The sequence below is a fragment of the Pelodiscus sinensis genome, chromosome 18, assembly GCF_049634645.1.
Source record: "Pelodiscus sinensis isolate JC-2024 chromosome 18, ASM4963464v1, whole genome shotgun sequence".
NCBI lineage: Eukaryota > Metazoa > Chordata > Testudines > Trionychidae > Pelodiscus > Pelodiscus sinensis.
The window spans coordinates 27,096,102-27,116,357 of record NC_134728.1 but is presented as its reverse complement, the minus strand read 5'-3'; the positions used below and the strand labels follow the sequence as shown (position 1 = coordinate 27,116,357).

The following is a 20,256-nucleotide window of genomic DNA, read 5'->3' as shown; positions in this document are numbered from 1 at the left end:
GGCCAACCAAAGCTGGCACTGCAGGAGCACTGCAGTCCCTCGAAGAGGTACCAAGCACGCAGCGGAAGCAGAGAAATGGATGTCCAGGAGGGTCCCTTTAAGTGTGTGTGTCAGCAAGGATTCAGCAACAGCACTCCGAAGCAATTGGTGACCTAAAGCCCTGCTTGAAGTGGTTCCGGGTGGCCTTATATGCGAGATAGTGTCCAATCAGTGTGGACGCTCTCTTTCAAAAGATTTTTCAGAAGATCTCTTCTGGAAAAGCTTCTTCCAAAAGAAGCCTGCAGTCTAGATGTAGCCTAAGTGTGGCATTAGGTTGGCTCTTTCCTTTTATGCTTGCATACTGAACAGGCAGCTTAAATCTCAGGGTGGGCAGTTCAACACCAAATCCATGAGAAAATTAGTATATTGTTACAGCAACTCCTGCAGCCATGGCAGCAAATGCAATGGTGCAGACAAAGCATGGACATTTGACCAGTGTGTGTTCTACACACTGCACAGGTATCTGCCCAGCTTTAATGGAGAGCGGTCCTAAAATTTTTTTCAGCAAAAATTGCAGAATGGGGCTGACCAAAACATTTCACAAGTTCATGTTAAAGTCATTGAATTGTGTGTCAAAAAATGTGAAAGAACTGAAATGTTTGACATTTTTTATACCAAATGTTTGACCTTTTGATTAAAAATTATTTTGGTTTTAAAATTAAACTGAAACATTTCAAAAGTAAAAGCACAAAGTCTAAACATTTCTGGTCAAACAACCAGAAATTTGTCTGACCCCAAATTATTTTTTTTTATTTTTCAGGATGGTCAACCAAAATATAATTTTGTTAACTAAATAGCTGATGCAACTGGTTACTGCATTAAAGGGACTTTCAGTTTAGTAGAGATACAGCCCGAAGGGGCAAAAATAGCAAAGGAGACTATTATGAATTTATACAAGCAACTTTTGATCTTGGGAAATGACACACATTCCAGATCACTATCTACAGTGAGACATTTGCTTCTGAGTTGGAAATGGCAGAAACAACCCTGAAATGTGTTTCCAGCAGGCCCAAGACCTCAAAGCTGCCTTGCCCATTCCAGAAGTGAAATCAGGACAAAAAGCATGCCCAACACTAAAAAGCAAGTACAGAGAAAGTATTAACCTATAACATACTCTGCAAGTCTGAATTTTGTGGCCTTCCAAGCTTCCTGCAAAAGCCATAGTTGATGTTTTGAAAAAGGCAAAGGGTATAAATTTCATAGTAATGAAAAGGTGGAAAGGAGTTGGCTGATTTAACTACAGGGACATTAACAAATTTCAGTTCAAAAGCACAGGAGCTATTTAACCATTTGCTAGTAAACAAGTATTATAGGCAATGGAGACCAGTCTTCAGTAAGATGAATACCTTGTAGTTACAGATACCTGTGTAGTCCCCTTACTAAAGGTGCCTCCGCTTATTTTCTGGGAAGACCCTGAGTGCTGCAATCCAGCCTCACAGACTACAATTCCCATGAGTCTTTGGGAAAAACAGGAAGGAAGTGACTCTTGTGTGGGAGATCAGGGTCTCTCCAGTGCATGAGAAGGGAGGCTTAGCAGTCTGGGACTCTGCCCTTGGATTTTGGAACAGAAGGGAAGCCAGGCTGCTGTGGAGGAGTTTCATCCAGTCCAGGGGCTGTTAGAGTGCAGCTATAGACTGGGACTGGCCTTTGGAACTGGGATCAAGCAGGCTGCTTCTGATAGGCACAGCATGAGACTGTAAGTAATTGGGCATTTTTTGAAAAGTGCTGCCTGGGACAGAGCTGCTGCCTAGCTTGGACCCTCATACATACTGCCTGCAGAGAATCTCCATTACAGCTGCAGTTCTTCAAGTGCGCTCATGCAAGCAAGAGTCTGGGACTCTGAGTCCAGGAGTGTGCGCACACTGGGGTGGGATCAATATTGGCAGTGCAAATGCTAGCTATATAAGTTCCAATTATTGTGGTGCCCTTTGTTAATGCTATTCATTGTTAATCTATTAAACCCTGTTTATTTAAGTTAAGTAAAGAGTGTTTATTTTAATGTAATCTTTTAGATGTATATGATTTGCAGTTGTTCTGGAATTAGATCCAGATTATTGCTGGAATGAGTTTATTCCTGGATGCTCTCAAGGCACACCAGTAAGTGTGTACAAGGCCAGCCAGCTGGAGGCACCACCCTTGTATGTTCTTTATGAGCAAGGGACTGCAGAAAAGGGGTGGATAGGGTTTTCCCCAACTAAACAACATCACCACTGGGGTGCTCAGGATCTCCTTTTATGTTAAAACCATCAGGTGCCCAGGCACACAGGAGAGTGTGACCTGCTCCCGAGTAACCCGGGGAGGGAAAAGGGGGTTACACCTGTCATGTTATTTCCTGTTCTACCACTGTGCTCTGACCTTATCTGCCAACAGCACGTTATTCTTCCCCCCCCCCCCCCATAGCCTAAGTGCTATTTGCTTCTAAAGACAAAGTCTCTTTCAGTTACTTCATTGTATTCATCACAGGACACATCATCTCCTCTCAGACTTTTGGGGAACTGTTTATGCTTCCTCATGTCTTTGGATTCTTTTCACAGATCCTTAAGTTCTAGTTTTACCCAGTCTCCTGCCTATCTGAGAAGTAAAATGCATGGTTCTGCTTCTGTGGCCCTGTGGGAGAGACATAATGGAAGTATAAAGTATTCCATCTGTGGCTGATGATCACTTATTTCAGTCAAAGCAATGCAAGTAAACTTGGCTGAAGTAACATCAGGGCATGGTAAGCATGCAGTTCTGGTCACCCCAACTTAAAAAAATAATTAGAATTGGGAAAGATTCAGAGAAGGGCAATAAAAATGGTTAAGGTATAGAAGAGCATTCACATGAAGGGAGATTAATACAACTGGGACTTTTCAGCTTGGAAAAGAGATGATTAAGGGGCAGGGGGATATGATAGAGGTTAATAAAATCATGACTGGTGTGGAGAAAGCGAATAAAGCTGAATTTATTTATAGTCACGTAACACAAGAAGCAGGTGACACTCTATGAAATTAATAGGCAGCACAGTTAAATGAATGGAAAACCTCTTTATATAATGCTCAGTCAACCTGTGGAACTTGTTGCCAGGGTATCTTGTGAAGACCAAAAGTATAATAGGGTTTGAAAAAGAATTAGAGAAGTTGCCAGGGAATGAGCCATCAAAGGCTATTAACCATGATGTTCAGAAATGAAAACTCCTTTATCTGTGTGTAACTACGAGGGAGAAGCTGAGAGTGGATAACAGGGGACTGATCACCTGGTCTATTCATTCCCTCTGACACACCTGGCCTTAGCCACTGTTGGAAGACAGGATGCTGGGCAAGGTAGACCATTGGTCTGACCCAGAATGCTTCATGGCATATCTGTGGCGTAGAACTGGGCTCCTATCGTTTTACAAGAGATGCTATAATTAGGAGAGTCTAATGTGTTCAACTTCCTACACACTTTGCAGAAAAACTAAGCTGATACCCTTTGTCTTCCATATTCTGGCTCTCATATATAAAATCATAATATACACATGGCTTTTATAAGAATGCATTGTTGCTTCACAGCACCTCACAAACAACATGCTACTAGGCTAAACTATAGTCACCCCAAACTCTGGTTTCTGAAATCTCATCCCAGAGACAAACTTTACATCTTGAATCTATCTCTGTCATTATCTGCCTGGGAGGTAGGTAAAATGCATTAGTTCAGATTAGAGGAAGAAAGTACGCAGATTAAGTGCCACACAATGGTCTTTGAGCCCAAAACTAAACAATAGATATAAATAAATAATGCATCAGCCAGGTGTTGAATTTCTTTTCTACTCTGTAAGGAATATGTGTAGGCAGGACTTTAAACAGTGTCTACCACACATGCATTCTGTTCAAGGCAATGATGTCTGTTTTGCAGCAGCATGACAGATGCTGCAACAGGGACATTTCAAGCATTAGTAAAGAAAAAAGAATTAATCTTAAGATTACAGAGCCCATTAGCTGAGGTTCTGCTGTTGCTGGCAGGCAAGGTTCCAGGACAGTGCGGCTGCGTCTACACTGGCATGATTTTGCGCAAATACTTTTAACGGAAAAGTTTTTCAGTTAAAAGTATTTGCACAAGAGAGTGTCTATATTGGCATGTGCCTTTGCGCAAAAGATTTGCTTTTGCGCAAAAGCATCTGTGCCAGTGTAGACGCTCTCTTGCACAAGAAAGCTCCGATGGCCATTTTAGTCAGAGGGCTTTCTTGAGCAAGAAAGTAACGTTGCTGTCTACAGCGGGAGTGTCAGAGTATTTGCGCAAGAACCACTGATTTTGTACATTACAAAGTCAGTGTTCTTGCACAAATACTCACGACCAGTGTAGACAGGCAGCAAGATTTTGCGCAAAAGCACACGCTTTTGTGCAAAATCTTGCCAATGTAGACACAGCCTGCAAGTATAACTTCACCTAACAGTGAAATCTGGAGGACGGAACCCAATTCCCAGGGAAATTTGTTAAGGAGCTCAGGTATCCCCAGCTACCACTATGTTCTGTAATTGCTTACACCTGTGCAAAGAGGCTGGGATGAGCCTGCCAATTGGACTCTCCACTCACAGGTGTGAGCCTTTCACTTGGCACAGCTGCAAATAACTAACCAAGGTGGTAGAAAATCACACCCTAGAGGTGTGGTTTTAATTTTTTTTTACTGTAGTAACTAGTAAAACAGTCCCATGTACCAATGTTCAGGAGCTGCCTTAGATCCTATTATTGTACCCAGAAGGTCTATCCAGGCCAGGTCTCCACTGCTAGCCACAAGAATCCCTGCCCTAGAGAGTTTAGAATCTTAGTTTAAGATAAGATGTCACAGATGGGTGAAACTAAGAGACTGGTAAGTGGAGGATGGACTAATGATAAGGAAAGCATGGTTTCTCCCACTGAGTGGGGTAGGTGGTCAGCTACTAGCCAGAAAGATTCTAGTCAGTACCTGCACCAATACAGAATCTTCCCTTAATCAACGTGCAGCACTGTTTTTCTGGCCTTACAAAATCCAGGGGCTAAATCCTGCCATCTTTGCAGAGATCAGTTCAGAGTTGTGGGTTGATCCAGGTAAATGGAGTAGTTTGAAATTCAAATCTAGATCTGATGTCTAGATTCACAAATGTCCTGATCCAGACATCCCCACATGCTGTGGTGGACAGGTTCCAGATCTGACCAATCCTGCATCTCTTCCTGCCAGCTCCCCGAATTTCTTCCTCCCAGTTCTCTTTGTCTTGCAGCTTTGACTGCTCCACTGTCTTCCTTACTCTCAGCCTTAAATTCTTTATTTCCACTTTCTTCCTCCCCACTTTCTTCAACTCCTTTCCACCCCCTTGAATCCATAGTTTATTGCATAATATCACAATCCTTCCCTTTGTACCCCTTTCTAAAATCCTGGCTCCGGTGCCTCTCGGCTTGATTAGTATAGTTGTCTCCTTTCCCATGCTGCTCAAAACACCCTAACTACAATTATTTTCTCCTACTGCTTTGACCTTAGCACAACCCTCCTTGAATCACTTCACTGATTTCCTCTGTGCTATCACGAGTTCCAAGATGTTTGCCCTCAGTCACCAGTAAGGCCCAAGTAACCTCACCCCCAAATGACATCTGTTCTTCCTCACTATTTTCTGTTTCACTCTCTAAATCCTCCCTGTCCTTTCATTTTATAGCGTCCTCTGTGTGCGCCTCCCACTTCCTGCTTAGCCTCTTCTTGGACTAGTCTCTTCCCAGTCACCAGGTATCTTTTCTAATCTTCAAATCTTAATTTGCTGTAGCTTTTTTCCTTTTTTGCCTAAATAGACTAAACTGACTGCTAGCATCTTCTCTGCCTCTGGCCAATTCACTCATAGAATACAAGAGCATGTGATAGCGACAAGGAGTCCTGTGGCACCTTATAGACTAACATGTATTGGAGCATAAGCTTTCACGGGCAAAGACCCACTTCGTCAGATGCATGTAGTGGAAATTTCAAGAGCATGAGATAAAAACCTTTCTCACAATGCAGAGCCTACATTTTATAGGAACGGAATCACAGGATGTTAATAGCTAGTTTATCTTATTCTTTGTCTGCTGCTTCTAAGTTTGTACCTGGGCTCAGAAAAGCCTCTGCCTAAAGTTCAGTACTCAGGGAAAGGGTAAGAGTTACTCCAGAGGTATGCCTGCTTACACCAATGCTCAGTTTGGCCCTTGGTCTCTCTGGGGATAAGGCATGAAAGTTACACCCAAGTGATGTACTTACCAGTTCTCTTACTGCCAGTGATATTTGAGGATAAATCTCCAAAGGTCCTGTTACCATAGCTGCTGTCAAAATCCTGGTTTGCTTCCACAAAGCTCTTGCTCCTTGGCTGCCACCAAGCCTCTTCATGCCCATGTGAAGTGAACTATGGAATAGCTTTGCCTTTTGTATTTTCTCGTGCCCTGCATCACATGCACACCTCTGACCTGCCACCTGAAGTGCAATCTTTGCTTGCCCGATTCCAACTCAGTCTGACTCTGCCATATCTCACTGGTATCAAATTCCCATCCTGCCTTGACTGGTAAAATGCACTTCAGCTAATATGGGATGATCAAGCTGCAAAAGGAGATTGCCCCATTACTCTATTATCTGAGCATCTTGGAATCTTTGATGTATTTATCCCTTCAGAGCCTTTGTGAGGTTGAGAAGTGCTGCCATTCCTGTTTTACAGATGCAAAACTGACACACAGAGGGACTCAGTAGTTTGCCTAAGGTCACACACAAAGTCTGTAGTAGAGCAGGGAATTTAATCCGGGGATCCCAAATCCCAGGCTAAAACTCTAACCCCAGGACCATCCTCCCTTAGGGGGATTGAGTCATATGTGAGAGAACTGGATGGCTCCTACAAATGTTATTTCACACGGGGTTAAACCAAGCCTCAGGTTACCAAAGACTTGAAATCAGGAGAACCTGGGATCTAGTCCCAGCTCAGCCATTGACTCCAAATCTAGTGCTGGATCATGCTGTCTCCCTAGCCTCAGTGATTTAAAGGCAAACATCAGCTCCTGGTAGAGCTTTCCTAGATAATTTTCACTTGAGCTCAGTTACCCGACACTTCTAATGGTAATTTTTTCACCCTTTCTTCTTTATGGTGTCGATGTGCCTTCTTTGGACAATCTCTCTTGATTTTCTAGATCTGTATTGGAGATGAACAATTCTGTCTTCCTCTCATCAGCCTTGTTTTCCAGGTCTCTGCAAGTAGTGCAGCCGGAGCGCCTATCACACTCCGAAACTCCTTGGCCCAAGAGCAGAGCCTGCACCCCAATCCCCCAGCCTGGAGACTGGGAGAGGATAGGGCATTTGCCTGGGTAGTAGGGTGAGGTCTCGGAGAAGGGGTAGAGCAGGGGCGGGACCTCAAAGAAAGGGTATGAAAGAAGTGGGGCAAGGATATTTGGATTTGAGGTAGATCTTACATTGCTCTTAAATTGAAAAGGTGATCTGGTGGTTAAAAAGGTTGGAAACCACTGCCTTAAAGCTTGCAGGCTTTGTGTATACAGGAGGTAGATTGCTGCTGCAGCAAATAGTTAGTGGACTGCATACGTTACTTTACTAGACCAAGCACTTCACATCAAGCCTTCATCATTGTAGCTTAGTACATTCCTGTACAGCTGAACAGCCTGTGGGGACACGTGAAAGTTTTGGATAACCATGTGTTTGGATCAACAGAAGTGATTAGCTTCCAGCTACATGATGGATGCCAGGTGGATTTGAATAACTGGGATTTTTGGATAAAAGAGGATGCAGATAACTGGCTTTATACTGTATCCAGGGGCGGCCTGTGCATATAGGCCGACTTGGCCGTCGCCTAGGGCGCCGTGTTAAATGGGGCGCCCAATGATGACGTCACACCATTGAGGGCTGTGGAGGCGGGGGCGCTGATTGCGCATTCCGCCTCGGGCTGCCTCTGACTGTATCTATAATGGGTGGGACAATAAATAAAGTATTTTAGAGTGCACTTGGGAATTTGTGCATGTGCAGTCTTTCCAGGGAGAAGGTCTAATGGTTAAAGGAGATTTGGAGCTAGGACTCGAGGTTTCTATTCCTAACTCTCCTATTAATTTACTGTGGCCATTGGCAAATGACTTCATGCCTCAGTTTGTCTGTCCACAAAATGGACATGAAAATTACATCATTGAGGTGTTGGCTTGATTCATTAATATATGCACATTGAGAGCCTTAAATGAACGCCTGATAAAAGCACAAAATATTGCTTATTTGGGCTCTGTTTTTAACACTTTCCTTATAAAGCATGAATCTCTCTTCCCTGAATAATGCATTTCATGGAAAATAGGTACTTGCTATCAAGTTCTCTTATTGTATCTACTAAAAATTGTAGATATTTTTAAAATCTGTCTTCTGCACCAACAGCAACTTAATTTCAGTAAAGCCATCAGTGTACCAGGTATGTTCACTCTGAAATAAAATACAAATCTTAGCTAACTCCACAGTGGGCTGTTTTAGGAAGATTCTCATAAGTACCTGGAATTTTCTACCAGCCCCCATTTTTTTCAGTTCCCCATCTTTTGGTCTCTCAACAGTGCTATTTTGCTGACATCAGCCAAGTCCAGAGGTTGTGTGCAGCTTTTAGGGAAGGGCTTGTAGACACTCAGAGGTGTAAATCATCAGTGGTGTAAATCAATGTTTCTGTAGCAGTTAGGTGTGTGTGTGGGGAGGGGGGAGGGTTAACTAATCTTGTTACTATCTTTATAAACAAACTTACTTTGTACTATTTCATTTTCACTTTCCGCATTCACCTTCCTCTCACAAGTGCAGGGGGGAGTTATGGTGCCATATGCCCCTAACTGCTTTTCAGCTCTAGGAAGGGTTTAGCTCCATGTCTCTGAGTAGGATCCCTTAACAGGATCCCCCCTGCTGTGCCCAAAAGACTCTTCTCCTGTCTTGCTCTAGAGTGAGGTGTTGATTTGCTCCCGTCCCCGCCATAGCACCCCGGGCCTGTGAGCAGGCCAGAGAGCAGGGATGCGGGGGGCGGCCCGGTAGCTGCAGATGTGGGGGTGGGGGCATGCTTGGAATTTCAAATCTCAATGGTGCGGAGCCGCGGCGGGGAGGCCGCTGCACAGCGCCCCCTCCTCCCCCGGCTTTGCTGGGCCTGGCTCCCGCTGCCTCCCGGACTCTGCCCCGCTAGCCCGGCTGAAAATACCCGAGCGCCCCGCGCTGCCCGGCTCCGGCTCCCCCTCCCCAGCCCGCGGGCAGCAGAGCGCAGCGCCCCGCCAGCCTCCGGTCCTCAGCCGCCCCCCGCCTGCTCTGGCCCCACCCCCGGGGAGGAGCCGGCGGGACCGAGCGCAGGACCCGGGCTGCCGCACTTGCATCCGCGCCGGCTCCTTCCCGCTGCTCCTGCCGCCCGCGGAGGGCAGGCAGCGCTCGGCAGCGGCGGCCCTGCGCCTGGGGACCCCGGGCGGCGCTCGCCTCCCCCGGCCTGGCGGCTGCCGCAGCCCGCTCGGGGCTGGCTCCTGCGGCGGGTGAGTGACGGAGCAGCTGCAGCCCGGGGGGGGGGGCGCCGCGCATTGACCCCCCCGGGGGCAGGTGCATCCAGCCCAAGGCTGGGGATGGGGGGCAGACAGCGAGGCCGCGGTGGGGAGGGGCCGGGGAAGCAGCTGGGGACCCCTCCCCCGGCCAGCTCCGGCCGCTTCTCCGGCTTTCATTGAGCAGGAACTTCCCAGCTCGGCTGGGCTCTGCAGCTCAGGGGCAGCCGCCGGACCCTGGGGCTCGAGGTCCTGCCGGGCCGGGCTGTGTTGTGTCCTGGGGGAGGCTGGGGTGGGACAGCGCTGGGTTTGCATGGCGGAGGGGGGGGGGGGGGGTGTAAAAAGGCAAAGCAGCAGCTCTGGGGACCTGCTGCGAGCCAGGCACTGCTCTGGGGCGTTCGCACTAGCGAGGCTCCGAGGCGACTCCTGGTAGCACTCGGAGATGTGCTGCCCCTGTGTGGCCCCCCAGAATTTTAATTAAGTGGGGTGTCCTCGTGCCCCCCTCGTGCCCCCTCCGTGCTCCCTGGGTGGCCCCTCATGGGCACCAGTCACCTGGGTGTGGGCTCCTATGCTCTCAAACCCTTCCCAGCCCTGCTTGTGGGGAAGGAGGTGGTGCTATGGGAACCAAGCAGCGTGAACATGACTAGCTGCTGACCTACCCACCTGCTGTTCTGGGACTGATGGCCTGTATCCCGTCCGCCTCAGTCTTGACCCAACACTCCTGCTCCCTGGGGCATTTCACTCCTGATCCTGCTCTGCCTCTCTCCTGGTGCACCGTGATACCCCCTGTTGTTCCAGTTCTTGTCCATAGTTCTGCCTGTGTGCCTCGCCCCTTATTTCTGATGTGCAGCTTCCCCCCCTTACCTCGCAGTGTGGGGTCCTCACACAGTGCCCCTCAGTCCTGACCTGCAGTACCCCAGTTATTTCAGGCTCAGACTTCTATACCTCTGTGCCAGTGCATCCCTATTTGAGCTACAACACTGCCTGCTATTCCAGTTCTGGTATTGTCAGTGATGCCCCAGCCACACAGTGACTTCCCAGGGTGGATAGAATAACTGACTTGTGACCTGAGACCACCAAACTAGCTTTCGTAGCTGACATGGTGTAAGTCAGGGCTGCTCAACACGCAGCCTGTTTGTTTGCGGCCCGCCAGCGGGAGCTAAAACAAAAAAGTTGTCTATATAATGGTCTTCTGTTGATATGTGTTTTAGTAGTTAAATTCCTGGACTGTCATTGCTCATTAAAAGTGCTGACATATGGGTAGAAATCGGGTAGATATTGCATTTTATTAATATCAGCCAAACTGACTTAAAGGGGGCCTGTGTGTTGTGTAGTCTTGCCTTAATTTTTGTATTCATGCCCCTCAGTGTAAAAGAAGCTATTTGCATATATTTGCAAATATATTTTTGCATGTATATGCAACCACACTTGAGTTGTGGCCCTTGGCATGTGCTGTGAGTATCATCGTGGCCCCAGGGGGCTTCCAAAGTTGAGTAGCCCAGGTGTAGGTAATGCAAACCTAGGTTTCCAAATCTGAAATCAGGGGATGGTTATCTGTTACCTAGAAGTGATGACAAAATTACTCTGCAGTGTCAAGTCTGGAAATAACCTCCAGTATTGTGCAATCCTAGGCAAACTAGGTAAGAACCACTTAAATAATCTAATCAGCCCTCTAGTCAAGTAGGATAAAACACTGTTAATCCCACTATAGTTTAACCTTATCTTGAACACATCTAGTGACAGGACATAATTACCTTTCTAGGGCAGTTCATTCCATTGCCAGTCAGGGTTGAAAACACTTTACCCATTATGGAAATTAGGTGATCACAAGAAGCTAGAAAATTCAAGGCCTCAGTTTCTCATTGGGCGTGGGCTCGGTTTGCTTCATTTGGAAGTTCTCTTCCTTTTGCCTAAATTAGAAATGATAATATACTTCAGCAAAACATATGTCTGTTTTTAGAAATGGATTGATTGTTCAAGTCCAGGGACTTAAGGGAAGTCAGTGGCCAGCCTGGCCATCTTCCTGTGTGATCCAGTGAAAGCATGTCTCAGAGACACTGTCAGCCAACCTCAAATCTATCCCTGCCCTGAGGCTCCTATATGTAGTTCAGTATTGTTGAAGGGACACTGCCAGCCTGTAACCTGCCTGCCAGTCTTTGTTTTCCTAATCACTTTCTTATCTTTAAAAATGTTTATTTTCTCTGCTGCAGAAAAACCCACACGAGCCAGGGGACATCTAACTCTAATGGAAATAGTGAAATTGACTTAGGAATTCACAAAGCAAACAAATGGTGGAGGGGGCAATCTCCAGTGTTTCTGCTTTAGTCATCTTAGGTATTTGTAACTTGTATGAAGCATTTTCAGATGGAGTCAGTGTTGGAACTTCTGTGCCCACCTATTGTTTTACCTTCCTCAGTAGAACTGTTTTGAGCTTTACCTTAGATTATTACTACTAAGTTGCATAAGGAAGGGCAAAGTATCCATACTAATATTCAGAACTGATTTTATTTATTTATGGTCTTGGAATTGACTTAAAGCATGGGTGCTAGTCCACCTCTAGATTGGTTTCATTGTAAAGCACATATGGTACTGTGGTAAATGCTATATAAATAACACCACTGATAACACTTTTCCCTTACGCATTTAATCTCTATATTGAAGGCCTGGATCCAAAGCTACTAAAGCTAATTGAATTGATTCCTTTTTTTCATAGACTTTGTATCAGCCCACAGGATCTCTAAAAGCCGAGCTGCTTTCCTTCTGACTGGAGGGAAGGGAAAATGACTGTAGATTTCAGAGTAGATATAAGGTTAAATGTGTTCCACATTCAAAGTGTATGATGCATGTGATATCATTTAGATATAAAGATGCTACTGTTCCTTTCTTCCCTTACGAATGTATGTCCAGGCAGCTTGCCTTGAACAAGGTTTTGTTGTTGAAGCTTTCTTTGGTGAGAACTTGTCCCTGCACGGTTTATCTTGGTACCAGCATCTTCTTGGTGTCTGAGTTGCACTGTGTCATTTCTGTAGAAATTCTGTTGGGGGGGAAAACTCAGCCATGTTTTACTTTTACTTCGATCTTTTATAAAATGCCTGTTGCATATTTCATCCAGTAAAAAAACAACAACACATCAACCAATGTTTATTAGAATGCTGTTGATGATTACCTAGTCTGAGATGTTCAGGCTAACAGATTACAAAAAGTCCATGGCTTTCTAGCTGATTTGGGAAAGTTTCATTTTACCCTGGTGTGCACTAGTGAAAATGTAGGCTTTGTTCCAAAAGATATCTAGGGACGCTAAATTATTAGCTCATGTTGTTTTCTGTGCTCCACCTCAACAAAAGGAACCCACTTTCTTCCTACAAACTGCAGAATTTACCTATGAAATCAATTAAGTTAGTTTAAAACAATGAGTAATCTTGTGGCACCTACCGTATATAGATTAATGAGCTTTCATGGGTAAAAATCTGATGAAGTGGGTTAGAGTTAACACAGCTACGCCTCTGAGATTTTTAACACTTAAGTGAGTGTAACTCTACTAGACCTTATTCTTCTCTTGCTTCTCTGTCTAAATCTAAATTCAGTTGGGCAACTCTGGAATTAAACCTATATAAAAGAGATTTAAGTGAGACTAGAATCAGGCCCACCATTGCTTTCCAGAATCAGCATTTGTGGATAGAAGGGACTCCCTATAGTTCTTCAGTGCAGATACTATGTACGCTGACAGGAGGAATTCTCCCGTCCATATAGATAATACAGGTACCCAAGAGGCAGTAGCTAGGTCAACAGAAGAATTTTACATGGGGATTTATGTCAGTTTAACTATCCTGCTCATGGGTGTGGATTTTTCGCATGCATGCTCAATGTAGTTAAACAGACCATATTTTGTAATGAAGACCAGACCTTAGAATTGCTTATTCAGCTATAGGTGGTTCAAAATGAGACTGGATAAATGACAATTCAATGATCTCACTTGGCAAATTAGATTGCTGGCTAATTGACCCAGCTGTTCAGGAAGAAAAAAGTTACCTAATATTCAACACTCACTGAAGTCTGTTACTCATTTAAAAACCCTTAACTACCTTCGGTAATATTTCACCTTTGTCACTGTTGCTTAATTACTTCTGGGTATTTATCAGAGCTTCACTTTGTCATCTTGTCTTTGGGCTGGATGTAGTAAATTCTCTCCATTAATCATACCCACTAATCCTATCAGCCTGTTGATCTCTTGGAAATTTCTTTTGCAAACTGCTGCTCTTGATTCTTCCTGTCTCTTTTGCCCGCTTTTTAAAAATACATGCATAGTGGGGGTAATTTTATAAACACAACTGACAGGCCTCCTCCTCCTCTTCCCCCACCTCCACTTAGGCACAATTAAAACCTTATTTTGAATGTCACTTACAAGAACTCTTGTGGGTGAGGAAAAGCCATTTCCAGCCCCAAATCAACATTTGCCATAGATGCATTTGTGAACACGAAGGTCCCAATCATGCAATCAAGATACCACTTCCCACACAGAGCCAGAGCCTTCAGATGCTCAGTGCAAACTTGAGAATCTGCCTGCATATTGCCCTTGCACAGTTGAGGCCTAGGGTTGCTAATGTCATAGAAGAATTTGCTATGCATTTAAAATGCACTTGTTTTTCTTGTGGGCTAAAGTAGCTAGATGTGGTCAGTGAGTGTGTGGCAGTCGGTTGATTGTCCTGAAGATGCTAATGATCAGTCTGAATTCAGTGTTTGTTTTCCCGGCTGAAAACAGCTCAGCTGGTTTCCTTCTATGCCAGAAAGGCCAATGATTGTTGACTGCAAGTAAATGCTTATTTAGTATCTAGCCCTCACCCCTCTTAAAGAGCTCAAGGAGTGAATTGGAGTGTGTGAAAGGGGTTAGCTGTTCACTTTTTGCAAGGCTCTTGAATCAAGTAATACTCTATCCTAGGAATGGCTTGCCAGCTGCTTCTCCCTTTAGGGAAGTTTAAAGAGGCTTATTGCAATCTTACTAGAGGTCGGTCTGTCTTTTATTAGTCTGCTTGTCTTTCCATCTCCTTTCCATGGGCTCGCTCCCTCATTCATACAGACAGATCCATTGCTGGATGTGCACGGTTATCTAGCCACACCAGCTGTGCTGCTCAATGAAGTATTCTTCCCATTTCTGGCACATTCATTTGTAGATTGTCACTTTTTGCTGTGTAACATAGATTTTTTTCCCCTTAATGCTTTTCCTTAAAGTGACACTTCTGAACTACTTCTTAAGTGTATGGCTAAGAAGTCTTAAAAATGAATCTTCTGTTGACTATCCAGGTGAGACCCATTATGTTTGATTTGAAAATCAATCTCTCCAGCTTTGATCAATTAATCAAAATGCCCTCTTGCTGTAGATTCTGGTTTTGCACCTACATGGCTTTAATATAAAGCATGAACTCTGTCTTGTGCTGGGGACCTGCAGACAGGACTGTGTGTGTACCATACGGGAAACATGCCTCTGTTTCCCAGTATAAATTTAGAGATACTTCAACCTCACACAGAAGGCTGAATTGTTTAAAGCACTCTGACACTTGGATCAATAGGACCCAGAAGTCCTGTTCTCATTATCAGTAAAATAATGGTTTAACTACAATTTCTAATGCATTTTACAAAAGGAGAAACTGAGGCAGAATTGACATGACTATCCAAGTTGTGCCAATGCATGTCCAGGATGCATCATAGGCCTCCTCAGTCCACCTGATGTCTCTTCCGCTCTAGTCTCGGTAAAATATACTCAGTCTTTTATATTACTCTCAACTGTTTGCTTGGAACATTTAGTCTCTGAGAAGGATTAAATTATGTTTTTCAAAGCAGCTAAACTGAAGTTATGCTCCTGGGAATTGTTACATGCACTGGGAGGGAGGAAAGGTGCTACTGCTCTGAACTTCCTGTTTTCCCCCCCTTCTATTGGAATTACGGAAGTTAACTGAATAGCTTCCCCTCCCCATTCACACTTAGAACAACTTGTTAGGATCTGGATTAAGGAAGCCAAATAAGAGTTTGATAAATAGCAAGTTACCAGATAAGCTTCAAACAGGAAAATAATGTTCAGAGGGAGACTTTTGCTTCATGGGCTCTTCCTTAACTATGTGTTCATAGTCCTGAAAGTAGGTTTCTTACGATCCTTCTCTTCCTTTAACATTAGAGATGTAGCCGTGTTAGTCTGGTCTTGCTGAAACAAAAGACAGGACTATGCAGCACTTTGAAGAGTAACAAGATGGTTTATTAGGTGATGAGCTTTCGTGGGCCGGACCCACTTCCTCAGATCAAATTGTGGAAGAAAATTGGCATGACCATATATTCCAAAGGGATACAATCCAAAAAAAGTGAACACATAAAACTGACAAATCAGATTTTGGAACAGAGGGGCGGTGTGGGGGGGGAGGTTAGTGTCTATGAGATGATATTAGGGGTGATAATTGGGGAAGCTATATTAATCACCCCTAATATCATTATCTCATAGACACTAACCTCCCCCGCACACCTTCCCTCTGTTCTAAAATCTGATTTGTCAGTTTTATGTGTTCACTTTTTTTTGGATTGTATCCCTTTGGAATATATGGTCGTGCCAATTTTATTCCACAATTTGATCTGAGGAAGTGGGTCCGGCCCACAAAAGGTCATCACCTAATAAACCATCTTGTTAGTCTTCAAAGTGCTGCATAGTCCGGTCTTTGTTCCTTGAACATGGAGTTGCTCCACCTTTTTCTTTCTAAATCACCCCTCCTTCCCCCCCGCTATAAAAATTCCATGGCTTGCCTGTGCCACAATAACTCTCTTTCTGCATATGCAGAGGGTTAAAATCCAGGGCTGGTTCAGTGGGTCTGACAGCCTGGTCAGGCCCCTGGGCAAAGCGGTGGGGAGGGGCTGCTCTGCACTGTGGAAGGGGCGGGGCTTCGGACAGAAGGGGTAGAGTGTGGGGCAAGGCAGCCCTCGGCACTGCCTAGAAAGCACTCAGTGGCCCAGTGTGCCGCACTTCAGCAGCTCTGGGCCCGGGACAGCTGTCTCCTTCTCCCCTCTTTCCTCCCCAGGTCAGTGGCTGAGCTGGTATTAAGAGGTAGCAAGCAATAGCACGGTAGTTGCCTGGGTGCCCCACGTTACAGAGGGCCCTGCACAGTTAAATTGCTCAGGCTCTGGCTTCAGCCCAGGATGACGGGGTTGGAATTGGACTTCTCCCCTGGACCCCAGTGAGTCGAATACTGATCCAGCTTTCTGGTTTATCAGAAACCTGCTTGTGGGCCTCTGACCCCTGTTTGAGAATCACTGCTTTTAACACATGAGAGGGAGGGGCGGGTAAGGAGGAGAGAGAGGACTTTGGAGGTGGATTAAACAGGAAAAAGATATTTTTATTTAAATAAGTATTTATTTACATGGGGAGTAATTCTAGACCAGTTACAGCAATTTAAATTCACACCCTCTCTTATTCCACAATAACTTCTGCCTGTAGACAAGCCCCATGGCACAGGTAAAATGGGGAGGTGACTCTCGCACATCCATACAGCAGGACAGTGGCAGATCCAGGAACAGATATCTAGTCTTCTGGGCTACGTCTACACTACAACACTATTTCGGGCTCACTAATCTGACTTCCCTGTAAACCTCATTCCATGAGGAGTAAGGGACGATTTGGAAGAGTGGGTTGTTATGGAATTTGTTGCTGTGTAGACAGCGCCAAATTATGAAATAATCTCTTTCAAAATGAGATTGAAATAAGCTACATAATTTGCATAGCTCAAATTGCGTATCTTATTTCGAACGGTGGTGTACTGTAGATGTAGCCCTGATGCCCTTTCCACGTTGCCTCTTGACTGACTGCCCTGTCTAGAGGCATAATGCAGTCTGACCTGTTGAAATCAGCTTAGTCCTTTGAATTTGTTACTGCTAAAATGGCAGAGATCCTAGCTTCATAGGACTGCACTTATTTCATTCCAGTTCTTAAACTGAATTTTGGCCATTAAATATTGTATTCAAGATCAGCCCTAACTCCCTGCTTTTACAGCATGTTGAAAACACAGACAGACAACACTCACCAATAGGTCTTGTTTGTGTTCCCCAAATGGCCTAATAAAGACGGACTCAGAATTGGGTATGTGAATGGGTAACGTATTACCCAAAAGCATCACCTTTAATGGGTGATACTTACAGTAACCCGGGAATCGGCAGCCTTGCGGGGGGCTGGGGAGCCCAGAGTGGGGTCGGAAGCAGCTGGGCAGGAGCCGCCCCTGATCGCAGTGTGGGAGCTGCTCCAGCCGGCCCCCATTTGACCAGTTAACTGGTTAAACTTACATTTAACCACTTAACTAATTTAATGGGATTTTACATCCCTAATCACAATCTCTTGCTAGGCTACGCTTATGCTGCACAGCATCTCCTCTCTGCAGAGATTCAGGGTGGATCCGAGGCAGAGCGTAGTGTGGGATGTAACAGACTGAGGTGGTGCTAATGGATAAGCTGTCTGTTGGTGTGAATTATTTGTAAGTAAGTGTCCTGCTACACACTTGGTAAGTCAGTCTTGCTGTGAAGAAGCAAGTGTCTCCTGAAGTAGGGAGAAAAATCTGTATGGTAATATAAGTAAGCACTTTTGTTTTGTTGTAACTTCTCATGATTCTTTGGGGTCTGACTCATGGTTCCTTTGGCCTGAATGAATCATGGCTCTTGATTGCTCCCTGCTTACCCCCTCGTGTGACAATCACAAGTTGAAAATGCAACTTTAAATGCATGCATGTAGGCAGGCATTAGCTCCCACTTTCCTCTCTCTCCCCCACATTATCCAGAGCCCTCCCCTGTGGGCCTGCTCAGTGACTCACTCCCCCCAGACGGGGGAGAGGAGGAGTTCTGTTCCCAGCCTGCAGGTGGCTGTGCCTTGGGATCGTGCTTTTAACAAGTGAGAGAGGAGGAGAGCAAGAGGTCACGGCAGCACAGGCACCGCAGCCAAGCTTGGGAAGAGTGCAGCTGGGAGCAGGGCTTGCTCAGAGCACCTGCTGATTCAGGCCATGGTTTCAGCTGCTACCTGCTGCACAGTGACATCTCCAAGCCAATGCCCGAAACTGCTCGTGGCTCAGCCAAAATGCCTGTACTGCTATCACACCCCACTCCCAATCATAGCAATATCAGTGAAGTGTTGAATGGTGCTAAATTCTTTGTTTCCCAAATGCATCCCACCCATGGAGTTACCCCGGAGTTACTCTTGGCCTTGTATCGGTAGTGAAATAGCTATTGAGATCCTCTGAGAATTGCTTCTACTGTCCCGTGCAGGGCTTAGGTTTTAGGTCAAAGAAAGGAGTGATCATGGGCGACTGCACTTCTGGGCCTCGAGCTCAGCTGTTCCCCCTGCTGGTGGTATCTTAGTGCAAGAGGTGCCCACATTTTCCTGCATGCCCCCACCCAGCAGTAACGGAATCTGTCCATGTCCCCAGCCCCCCGTTACAGCATAGTTGGTTTAGCGGTGGAGTTAGACTGGAGGCAGAGCAGAGGGCAGAGTGCAGAGTGGGACTGCAGCGGGGCTGGGAGCTATGTTGGGATCTTGGGGGAGGGGTATTCCTTCCTAACCCCCTGCTGTGTGCTCCTTCACATACTCTCCACACACTTTAGGGGGCTTGCCCCATAATTTATCTTAGCAGCTGGAGAGCAAATGGGCAGAGACCTTCAGATCTTACTTCACGTAGACGTCTCAAGTAGGAATTAATTCTGTATCCGTGAAATTCAAGGTGCTTGACTGCTTCTGGCCAGGCTTTCCATAATGACTGGGGCATGTTGAAATGCCCCCCCTCCATCCATGAGCGCCCATATGGGGAAATGTGGTGGGGGGGCAGGAAGCAAATTCCAGCTTTGAGCAGCTTCTGAGGTGCTGCAGAAGCTAGAAAGGGAAACCTGTTAATTTCCCTAGCTTATTTCTATGTCCATGTAGGACATACTCTTGTACTTCATTGTAAAAATAACTTGAAAGGCTTGGGTCTTTGGCTGCTTCCATAAGACTCTGGTGGAAGAGTGTATTACTGTACTAAGGGAAGGGGATTGTTCCCTACAATCTCCCTGCTTTGGAAGGTTGGTGTAACTTGCTTCATGTCTCCTTGCTCTATAGGCTGTTCTGGAAAAATCTACTTCTTCAGATCACAATATGTTCAGGTATATGGTCTAAAATATCAGGAAAGGATCCAGGCTTTGGGACCAAGCCCAGCCATACCCATTGCAGTGCTGGGGAAAGCTGCTTGAACTAAAAAAACAAATGCAAGGCAATTATAAAGTTGCTGTCACAAATGGGTCAGACAGTTTCCCAGGCAGGTGTCTGGCCTGGCAATCTGCATTCAGATTTAATGTGCTGTTAAAAAAAAAAAAAGTAAATGGAAAACCAAATTGGAGTCTTATGCCCTCAATTAGTTTTGTTCTACATAGTCTGGGCTGCTCTGTACCCCTCCCTGTGATGTTTCATTGCTGCAGTTCAGTCTAGTTCATTGGATGCTCTGCCCTGCTGTGAGGCAACTGTTAAAATTCAGTTAATATTTGCACACAAGTACAGATGTGGAATTTCCATTTCTCCTAAGTAAACACTGAATTCTGGGATGGGGTCCCTCTGTTGATCTGATATTGGAGATAGATTTTGGTAGCTGCTACAGGTTGCACCTCTATAGTCCAGCACTCTCTGGTCCCACAACATCTGCAGACTGGCATGATTTTAGTTAGACAGATATTCATTTATCATGGGTGTGGTCAAGTTTCCAGTGGTCCTATATA

General features: G+C 45.3%; 1 protein-coding gene across 3 annotated transcripts in view; it reads left to right on the top strand.

Moving 5' to 3' along the window:
• Window positions 1-806: 806 nt before the first annotated feature.
• Window positions 807-20,256, top strand: part of PPP1R16B (protein phosphatase 1 regulatory subunit 16B) — a 109,194-nt gene continuing 89,744 nt past the window's right edge. For 2 of the 3 annotated variants that reach the window (XM_075901333.1, XM_075901331.1), the window contains exon 1: window positions 9,303-9,501. The gene's annotated coding sequence lies outside the window, so the exon portion shown is untranslated. Of the gene's footprint in view, window positions 1,736-9,302; window positions 9,502-20,256 lie in introns of those variants that run through there. The other variant, XM_075901332.1, reaches the window with a different exon arrangement.